The following is a 9,699-nucleotide window of genomic DNA, read 5'->3' as shown; positions in this document are numbered from 1 at the left end:
ATAGGTATAAATTCAGAAAAATGCGGTGGTTCAAAATATGAAGACGATCCCCCTCTCCACCGCAGTGGGTAACACACTTGTAAAATTGCAGTCCTCCTTCCGGATGGAATAGACCTGAGTTCTAATCACGTCCATGAAGTAAGGAAGCTATTATATGCCTTTTTCACAATATTGCTGAGTTAGTCGGTCTCACTGGAGGGTACCGTGGTTTTTTTCTCCAGAGACTTGGGTTTTCCGTGCAGTAAACAAAAAATCGACCTCAGAACAGAAGCAATTTTTTATGAAAACCCCAAACACGAGAGGTATTAGAACCTGTAGTACTTAGTACCGTGCTTGGGTTGGAGGTTGAGAAGACGAAAGAAGATATTTGTTGATATTGGACTTGAACTTCTGTAGATTGTAATTTTCAGGAAATGCGTATGAAGGAAGGTTCTCCCAGAAAACGGCAGTTGAATGAATAAATGAGGAAGATGAAAAGTTGGTTCTGTGAGTTTGAAGTTGGACAGTAAATGGATGTTGGTTGGTGGCGGCACGTGTTTGGACTGTTTTGAAAGAGAGAGCGGGAATTATAGAAGCCAATTCAGAAGAACTGTGCCCATTGAAGTATCTGTAGAAGAGGCATGCAGAAGAAACAGTGCGTCTGTGAGACAGAGGGTGGAAAGACTCTGTTAGAGATGAATCATTAATTAACCTAACTGCCCTCTTCTGAATGGAATCAAGAAGCCTGAGAGGTTTTAGGGGCATTGCTCCAGATGTGAAAACGATATTCCATGAGTAATATGCTTGTGCCAAGAGAGATTAGAAGTCAGGGTAATCCACGAAAGAGATATATCATTTTGCCTAGAAATCGGAGTGTCACTAAAGATAAGCATAGGAGCAGAAGAATCCTTTTTGCGAGATATAAGACAAGACTCAGTTTTAGAAGGATTGAAATCAACTAAGTTGTCTTTGCCCCACTGGAGATCGGCGTTTAAGGAATTTGTAGCAGATATTCAAGAAGTTGAAGCTGTTTCTACAGGGCAAAGTTTCTCAAACTGGAAATTGGAATGCAATGTGCTATCATCGGCAAAACTATGGATAGGAATTCTAGTCAATGGAAGGTCATTATTATACAAGAGGAAAAGAGTGGGGGAAAGAACTGAACCTTCGGGGACATCGGCATTAATGGAGAAGTTAGAAGACAGAGAGCCATCTACCATCACCCTCAGTGAGCGATCAGAGAGAAAACTGGATAACCAATTACAAAAACAGTTGGCAAACCATAAGATGGAAGCTTGTTTAGACCTTTTGCCAAACACGATCGAAAGCCTTTCTTTGAGATGTCAAGATCAACTACTTGTATTTCACCAAAATCTTCCACTGAATTTGTCCATAGATTGGTAATATAAGCCAGAATATCACCAGTGGATCGACATTGACGGAATCCATACTGGCGATCGTTGATCAGATGGAAGGTTTCTAGGTAGTTTAAGAGTTGGCGGTTAATTGATTTCTCCATTACTTTAGAAAGAGTAGAAGTAATTTCAATGGGACGATAATTGGATGGGAGGGATTTGTCACCCTTTTTAGGAACTGGCTGGATATGAGCAAATTTCCAAGCAGAAGGAAAAACACCTTTGGAATAAGAAAGTGAAAAAAGGCGACAAAGAATAGGAGTAAGTTCAGGAGCACAGGTTTTGAGAACAAGTGGAGAAATACCATCGGGACCTCGAGCACTAAATTTTGTCTTTATCATGTATTTTACTTTAATGTGGGAAAAAAGGAAATTTGTCATCAATCCTCAGTCCCAAGTATTTAACAACTGGGACTAACGGAACCTGAACACCTTAATTAAAATCCTAGGAGGGCGTTCATAATCAAGTTTACTTTAAATTAACATGATGATAGTTTTTTTGGATGAAATTTTCAATTTATGCAGTTGCACTCATGACGGTAAATTTTCTAAAACAACTGCCGCCCGGGTCTCTGTTTCCAATCTGTATTTGCCAGAAAAACACAAAACTAAATCACCCCAGTACTCATTTAATGCAAATGATCCAGTTTTCGCTCCATCCATAAATTCAAAACGAAATTCTAAAACAGTAGGCTTAACACAGGCCCCTTTCAAGTTTCGTAGCATAATGTAAATACTTTGATTTTAGCATAACTCTTCTCCCCTGTAAATAGATTCGAATTGTTTTATATAATAAATCTGGACAAGAAATTCTTCTCAAGCGCGAACAATATACTTCTCATTCCAAAGTGAGTCAAATGCACCTTCAAAGTCTAAGAAAATATCCAACATATATTTATAGCGTCCTCGGCAGATTGTCCACCTTTAAACTCATACTGGAATGGAAGATTTAGTTCAACTTTGCTCATACCATTATTCAATTTTAATAATAATCTTTGAAAGATTTTATCTAAATTGGCCAACAATGAGAAAGGCCTACAGTCTCTCGGATCATTGGGTTCCTTACCCGAATTTCCAAATTAGGTCTCTTGTTAGCTTCATCTAACCCCCATGATCTAACCCAAATTAGATCATGGGGGTTAGATTAGCTTCATCTGACCCCCATGATCTGTATCTCTAGTTCTCTAGTCCACCAATTAATCTGTTTTTTAACCACTTTCCTTCGTGTGGTGAAGGCTCTAAACAAGGCATTTTGAACACGTGCCGCATACTCATTATCATTAAAAACATCGAATAACTTATATTTTAAACAATATAAGGTCTTCCTGGATGGTACACGAGTGTTCCAGCAAGATAATACGCCCTACCACTCCCTCGAGGGTAAGTAGAACTGGTAGAATCGCCGGGTGGAAACGACCCGAGTTCCAGTCCCATCCATGGCGGGATCAATTTTTTGGGTATGTTTTTACAACGTGGCTGAGTTAGTTGGTATCAGGCGAGTGTAGCAACGTTCAGACGATTTATAGAATCCGTGCTTTGCCGCCTCGCGACAGAAACGGTAAAAAGAGGAAGACATACCCACTATTAGGTGGTTCTAATGTTTTGACTGGTTAGTGTATAATACGCACATAAAGGATATAATGCATGTGTCCTTTATAGGTTAATTTTTTATTTTTTTATTTATTTATTTTTTTTCGATCGAGATTCAGTCATTGTTTATCGAAATATCTAATATTTTCATAGAAAATAATTATTAAAATTTAATAAAAAATCAAAATAGATAAAATACACTCGTGTTTTTAGATAGTTTATTAAACAATCAAAGATTTATTGATATACCTTTTTATTGTTAAAATACTTTTGGAACGACCTTGAAGTCATTCGATTTACGCATTGCGTTTTGTTATCGAGTGATGCATATTATTCATTCGATTATTTCTTCTTGGAAGTAAGAAACGCATAGAAAGTGGAGCCACCATTGAGCAAACATGGAAACACACCAAGCATAAACAACCTTTTCATACTATTAGACATTTATTGGAGAAATATATTACCAGAGTTAATTGGGCATTCAGTTAACTGAAAATCCTTCCATCTTCCAGTTCGAGTATCCTTTCCCTGCACAAACATCTTCAACATCCGATCACTGTTCACCTTCGAACTAATGGAACTAGCTTTTCTCTCTCTTGTTTATTCCTTTATCTTAAGTTTTCTGGAACAGCCTCCCTTCACACATATTTCCTGAAAATTGCAGTCTTCAGAAATTCAAGAAGTTTAATATCAACAACTATCTTCTTTCATCTTCTTAGTCTTTAACCCCCGCGCACGGTACTAAGTACCATAGGTTCAAATACTTTTCCTGCTTGAAGTTTTGTCTTCGTGGATAACACAGTTGGTATAATGACTGTTCTCCACACAACAGTTGGAAAAGACCTGAGTTCCAATTCCTCAATAATGGAAAGAATTTTGATGGATCTTTTTCACAAATTGGTTGAGTAAGTTGGCCTTAAAGCGGACCTAGCCAATCTATGGCAACTCCGCTCTCCTTTATAAATACTTTAGCACTCTGATATACTCCGTCTCCTGTTTGCCCAAGTCCAGGAAGGAAAATACTGCCACAACCAAAACAGATACATATGAAAAAACTGAAAATAATCAAATTGCATAAAATAAATTTAATTAAATATGAGACAGAATCCAAACTCCGGTTTCAATCAGCTCATCGCAAAGAGCTGCATTTGCTCAGTCTGCCAAAACCAGGAACTCCATTTAGGAAAGCCAGCAACTCAAGGAACTGCCGAGAACAGAACTGCCAGCACAAGGAGCTGGAGTTGCAGTGGATATAGCAAAACACTGGAACCACAGTAGCTAAAGAAAAACTCCATAAGGAGCTGTGTCTGAACAGCGCAAAGAGATGCTGTGGCAACTTCTTCCAGTGCTGACAGCACCATGAACTCCCAAAGAAAGTGTAGTGCAGATAGAAAACATTGATGATATGAAAGTTGTGGTGGAAGTGGACACCCACCCATCAGGAACAGAATATCCCACCCTTGTTCACCTCCACTAAAGTAAATTCATATCTGTTCCGTGGTACACCATAAAACTTTCATGTGAAGGATATAAGCTGAGCATCAATACTGCACATTCCTTCCTTTTGCAGCTGAGATTCAAGCCCATCCAAGATCCTCACCTCCAGTTCACAAGAATCTGATCCACCGCAGTAATATTTTCTACCACGAGGGACCACCCCCCCCAATTTTCCCAATAAGTAGACCTATTCCTGCTAGAAGAGAGATAAAGGTTTGCTATGTAGAGCATGTGAGTCAACCTTATAGATTCCAGCGCGCACAAACTCATGCCTCCACCAAAGCAAAGACATTCAAAACGGTTGCATTGAACTCCAGGTGATCCAGCACTGCACCATACCGCATTACTAATCCAAGGATTCCAGATGCAGTCTTCAGCCTAAACAAATATAGCAATGGCCTTAGGGGAGAATAACGTGTTTTTTTTAAAATTCGGGTTTTTCATCCAGCAAACAAAGATTGACCACAAAACTGTCAACAGAAAGAGAATCCTGAGGTAATTTACAACATTGTTTTCCAATCTCCTCTCATTTCACTAATAAGGTTATGCACTTAATTTTGTTTAACAGAATAGTGAGAGAAATAAAGCGTAGTGTGGGGGAGGGTTGGATATATTTTATTCTTATTATTTCTCGGTTGTTGGAATGTGCTTTGAGCCGATGCGTGAGAGGGTAGAAGTCCTGTTTACGAACAGTGACTGACGGGTCCAGGTCTCCTTCGAGTCGGCCACCTGCTTCGTATCGGCCATAAAAGCGGGTTAGGGGAAGGCAGCTGAAGTGCTCTTTTACTCCAATCCTCGTCTCCTTCGTCAGCCGACCCTTTTGACCCAAACCTGGCCACCTTCATCGCAAAGTCATCCGTCCCACTGCCTACCGTAACACACTCTCGGCAGTTCGTTCGTTCGTACCGTGTGACGTCGTCCGAGCATTTCGTTTTCCTTATAAGGGTTGCGACACCGCTGCCTCTTCCACCCCCCTCACCTCCTTCGAGATAGACTGTTCCGCACAAGTGCCTGCGGGTAACAGGTCGTCAGGTGGTTCTGCGAATGCCAGCACCATTTGACGGCAGGTCAGCGAACAGGTAAGAAGACGCTTGGTCTTACGGTTCGTTCAACGGATAGCAGCGACCACAAGCTGGTGAGTGGAAGGGCATCCTGCCCCTGGAAACTGTCTCAGTGCGATCCCGAAATACTTTGGAAAAAAAAAGAGTTATGAAAACTTCGAGAACTTCAGCGCCGCGGTGGGCGTGAATGGAACTAAACTGCCTATTGCGCGTCTCCCGATCGAATCCGAGGTTGGGTTTGCAGAGAGAGGAAACGTCGGGTCCTCTGTGGCTGTCGTACTTGAGGGATGTGGTGCGTACTTTGCCAAAAATGCCACTGAACCGTCTGATCGTGTTGGAGTGAGTTGACAGCGAGCAGTGGATGTGGGTGTGCGCATCCCGTGCTTACAATAGCGGCAGGTAAGCCTTTTTTTTTATTTCTTTCGTAAGTACCCACCGTGGGGTAAAGTTTTCTTCAATTTTTTTTTTTTTTTTTTTTTTATTTGCAGCAGATTTTTCTCGTTGTTTCGCCATTTTCTTATCCTTCCATCAAATCAGAGATCAGAAGTGTGTGGGCACGAATTGGGACACCCGTAGGTGCAGAGAGAGAGAGAGAGAGAGAGAGAGAGAGAGAGAGTTGCGCGTGCATTCGTGCGTGCGTCCAGAAAATCCATTCATGTGTCACGTGACAAAAAGGCCTGTCGGTGGAGCGTGTTCCCTTTCTTGTCGAGACAAGAGACAGTACCTGGTCGTTGCACCAATTCCCCCCCCTCCACTTCCCGAATAGACAGATGGAGAAATTTCACAATGCATTCATTCTCGGCCCCATCTTAAAGCAGCCTTCATTGGCAACCCCATCTTGAACCTGCACAGCTGCACGCAGTTACCTCTGCAAGCAAATGAGTTCTGTACCCAGATGCCACACTTTCTTATTTTTCAATTAATTTTAAGTGAAGCAACAGTTTGTCTTTCTTCTGTCTCTTTTCTTCCTTTATATATATATTTTTTTCCTTCTCTCCAACTCTGTCTCTCATTCCTACCCCTCCTCTTCTCTCTTAATTCTTCAATTCCTTCTCATTCCTACCCCCTCTGTCTCTCATTCTTACTCCTCTCTTTCGCTCTCTTAATTCCTCAATTCCTACCCCCTCTGTCTCTTATTCCTACCTCTCTTTCTCTCTCTCTCTCTCTCTTAATTCCTCAACTCCTTCTCATTCCTACCCCTCTGTCTCTTATTCCTACTCCTCTCTCTGTCTCTTCTCTCATTCCTACCACCCCCTCTCTCTCTCTCTCTCTCTTCTCTCATTCCTACCACCCCCTCTCTCTCTCTCTCTCTCTCTCTCTTTCTATATCTTTTTCTCTCCCACCATTTCCTTCTTTTTCTCTCAAATTTCCATTTTTTTCTCTCATTCATTCCTGTTCTTTCCTATTCCTTCCCTCGCTCTTTCATTTTCCCATCTTTACCTCTCATTCATTCCACCTATCTCTTTAGCATTTTTCTCATCTTTATCTCTCATTCATTTCTCTTATCTCATTCCCATTCTTCCACCTCTCTCTCTCTTCCATTCCTACCCTCTCTCTTTCTCCTCCCTCTTTTCCCCATTATCTTGCTTTTCCATTCTTCCTCCTCCTCCTCGCTCCCTCCCTCTCTCAATTTTCCCCATCTTTATCTCTCATTCCCTCTTATCTCTTTCCCATTCCTTCTCTCTCATCTTCACTCATTCGTTTCTTTACTCCCTCTCTCTCTCTCGTGTTTTCTGTATCTGTTGGCAATATTCCTCGCATTCTTTCTTCTCCTTGTCTTCCCCCCCCCTCCAACTGTCTCCATTTTTCCTTTCATTGCCTCTCGGGACCGTCTTTATAGCTCTGAGAGAACGAAATTCTCAGTTTTTTTTTTTTTTTTTTTAATGTTAGTGCAGATAAAAAAAAAAAATCCGCTTTCTGAGGCCCCTTATTATGTATACCCCATATGTCATGTGATGGCTGGACCCCATTGAAAAAGAATGGGATAGTTATTGTCTCTCTCTCTCTCTCTCTCCCTCTCCTTCCTCTTTCTGTATTTTATGTTTGAAGCAGTGAGGAATCTTTTTTTTTCGACAAACTTCAGAGAGAACATTTCAACCTTAACCCCTCTTCCGCTGTCGTGAAGTCCGCTTTGGTGAACCCCAGATTGTGTCGCCGTGAACCTTTGCAGACTCACCCTAGAATAAGTAGGACGAATCCGCAGCTGTGGTCAAGAGGTCTGGAAAATACCGGTTTAACTTAAAGAGAAGTTCTTAATAAGAACGAGGCTGAAGTATTTGACGTTACTTCCCGCCAGCCGTCGTGCCGCTTACGGAATCGACGAAAATAGCGGCTAGTAGTACACTTTGGCAGACGATGAAGTTGTTCGACTGATCAAATCGCATTGCATTTCGACTTTGCAAACTTAGCTTCGAGTTCTGTTAAGTCGAATTAAACCAACGTCACGCAACGTCATTAGAAACTTTAACCAATCAGATTGGAGCTCTGATTTTCAAATTTAAGTAGGTCGTCCCCAAGTACTATTTCTTCGAACTCGTAAGAAAAGGAAGCAACGTTGGGCAAAAATAACGATCTTTAAATGCACAGAACTCATTATAAAAGACATTTTATCTTTAATCAAATGAAATTTTATCTTTAATCATTAAATTCGAGCATTGTTTTCAACCTATTGTTTTTATCACGTGACCACCTTTTTTTTTATTGCAGCAGTACAGAAGCTGCTTTACCTTTCTCTTATTTATTTATTTATTATTATTATTTTTTAATATTGTTTTGCGTCACCGACCGATCAATTAAATTTAAATACCCAACGATGATCACAGTGTGAATTTATGATTATGGACTCAGTGGAGAAATTGGTTGGAACAAGGGGACAGATGGTCATAAACGCATGCCCGCCCACAGCTGGGTGCATCTAACGAGGGCGTAAATTCCGGCTTCGTGACAGTTTTTTAATTTCGCAGTTGGTTGATAGAAAGGCAAAACAGAGAGAGAGAGAGAGAGAGTTCTATAAATTTTTGTTAAAAATTAGAGTTTTTGATTTTTAGACGATAGGCAGAAAACTTCATCAAACCTATTTTGATAGTATTATTTAATTTATAATATTTAGTTTAAATTTTAAAATAATTTAAAATACTGAAAAAGCTCAAACGACTGTAAAAGAGAAAAAAATAATAATTAAAAGTCTAAAACACCATTATTTTTTCTAAATAAATTTATTATATTAATTATTATATTGGCATTTTTTAGAATTCTTTTTAGATGTACATGGAACGCTTTTATCGGAACGCTTCAATCAATCTGGCCCAAACAAGATTATTCCTATAAAGCTAATAATTTAAAAAATTGGACCAATAGAAACCAACAACTATTTCTTTGTCTGTCTGTCCGTCCGCATGTAATAACTCGACTCGTAGCTCATGGATTTTCATGAAATTTTATATCTGGCTCTTCCAGAACGATTTATCGAGCTCGCCCAAATTTCTTTGAAATCGGGCAAATAGAAATTCGGCAATTATTATTACTTTTTTTCATAAATATCACATAGGCTAGCTATGTACCACATATTGTAGTTGAAGCATTGTATATTGTGCATTGACACGCGATGATTGGAGAAATGAATGGGCAATATGGCGGATGGATGCGCTAATGCGCCTGAAATATAATTCACTGAGCACATTAACTAACTGAATTAAATCCTTAATTTAAACATCTGCTAAGGACGTTTTTTTGATCAGAATTAAATTGATTGATGTATAGTTTTATATGTACTGAAGTATGTACAGTAGTGCGCATGCCCGTGTAGTACTTGTCTAGAAAATATAGTTTTAAAAATGTGCGCGAACAAGGCTGGGAAGAGCTGTTCAGACAGGATGGTTTTTATGTGGTGTAATTAGCGTGTCTGTTGCGCGCTCTTGAAGTATGTGTGGGTTACCATTTTAAGCTTAACAATGATTATTTCTATGGCAGGGGGAAGGGAGGGTTAGGATCGAAGGTCAGAGCGGTGAATTGCCGCTGCATCGCACTCATATAACTGACCAGTTTGTCCGACCGACAAGTTCAAGGAGATCGTGTCCCAAGTGCTACAAGGACGCACGAGTGAGTGTGTTGGGAATTCGCGGAGAAACCTGATTATTTTTCTTTTATAATCAGAACTAG

At 40.1% G+C, this 9,699-nt stretch overlaps 1 protein-coding gene across 1 annotated transcript in view; it reads left to right on the top strand.

Moving 5' to 3' along the window:
* The first annotated feature begins 5,548 nt into the window (after window positions 1-5,548).
* Window positions 5,549-9,699, top strand: part of LOC150075905 (uncharacterized) — a 91,860-nt gene continuing 87,709 nt past the window's right edge. The window contains exon 1 of the mRNA XM_090387617.1: window positions 5,549-5,940. The gene's annotated coding sequence lies outside the window, so the exon portion shown is untranslated. The remainder of the gene's footprint in view (window positions 5,941-9,699) is intronic.

Source organism: Mastigoproctus giganteus, chromosome 13, assembly GCF_048544385.1.
Source record: "Mastigoproctus giganteus isolate SK-2022 chromosome 13, ASM4854438v1, whole genome shotgun sequence".
Classification (NCBI taxonomy): domain Eukaryota; kingdom Metazoa; phylum Arthropoda; class Arachnida; order Uropygi; family Thelyphonidae; genus Mastigoproctus; species Mastigoproctus giganteus.
This window is presented reverse-complemented; position numbering and strand designations above follow the sequence as displayed.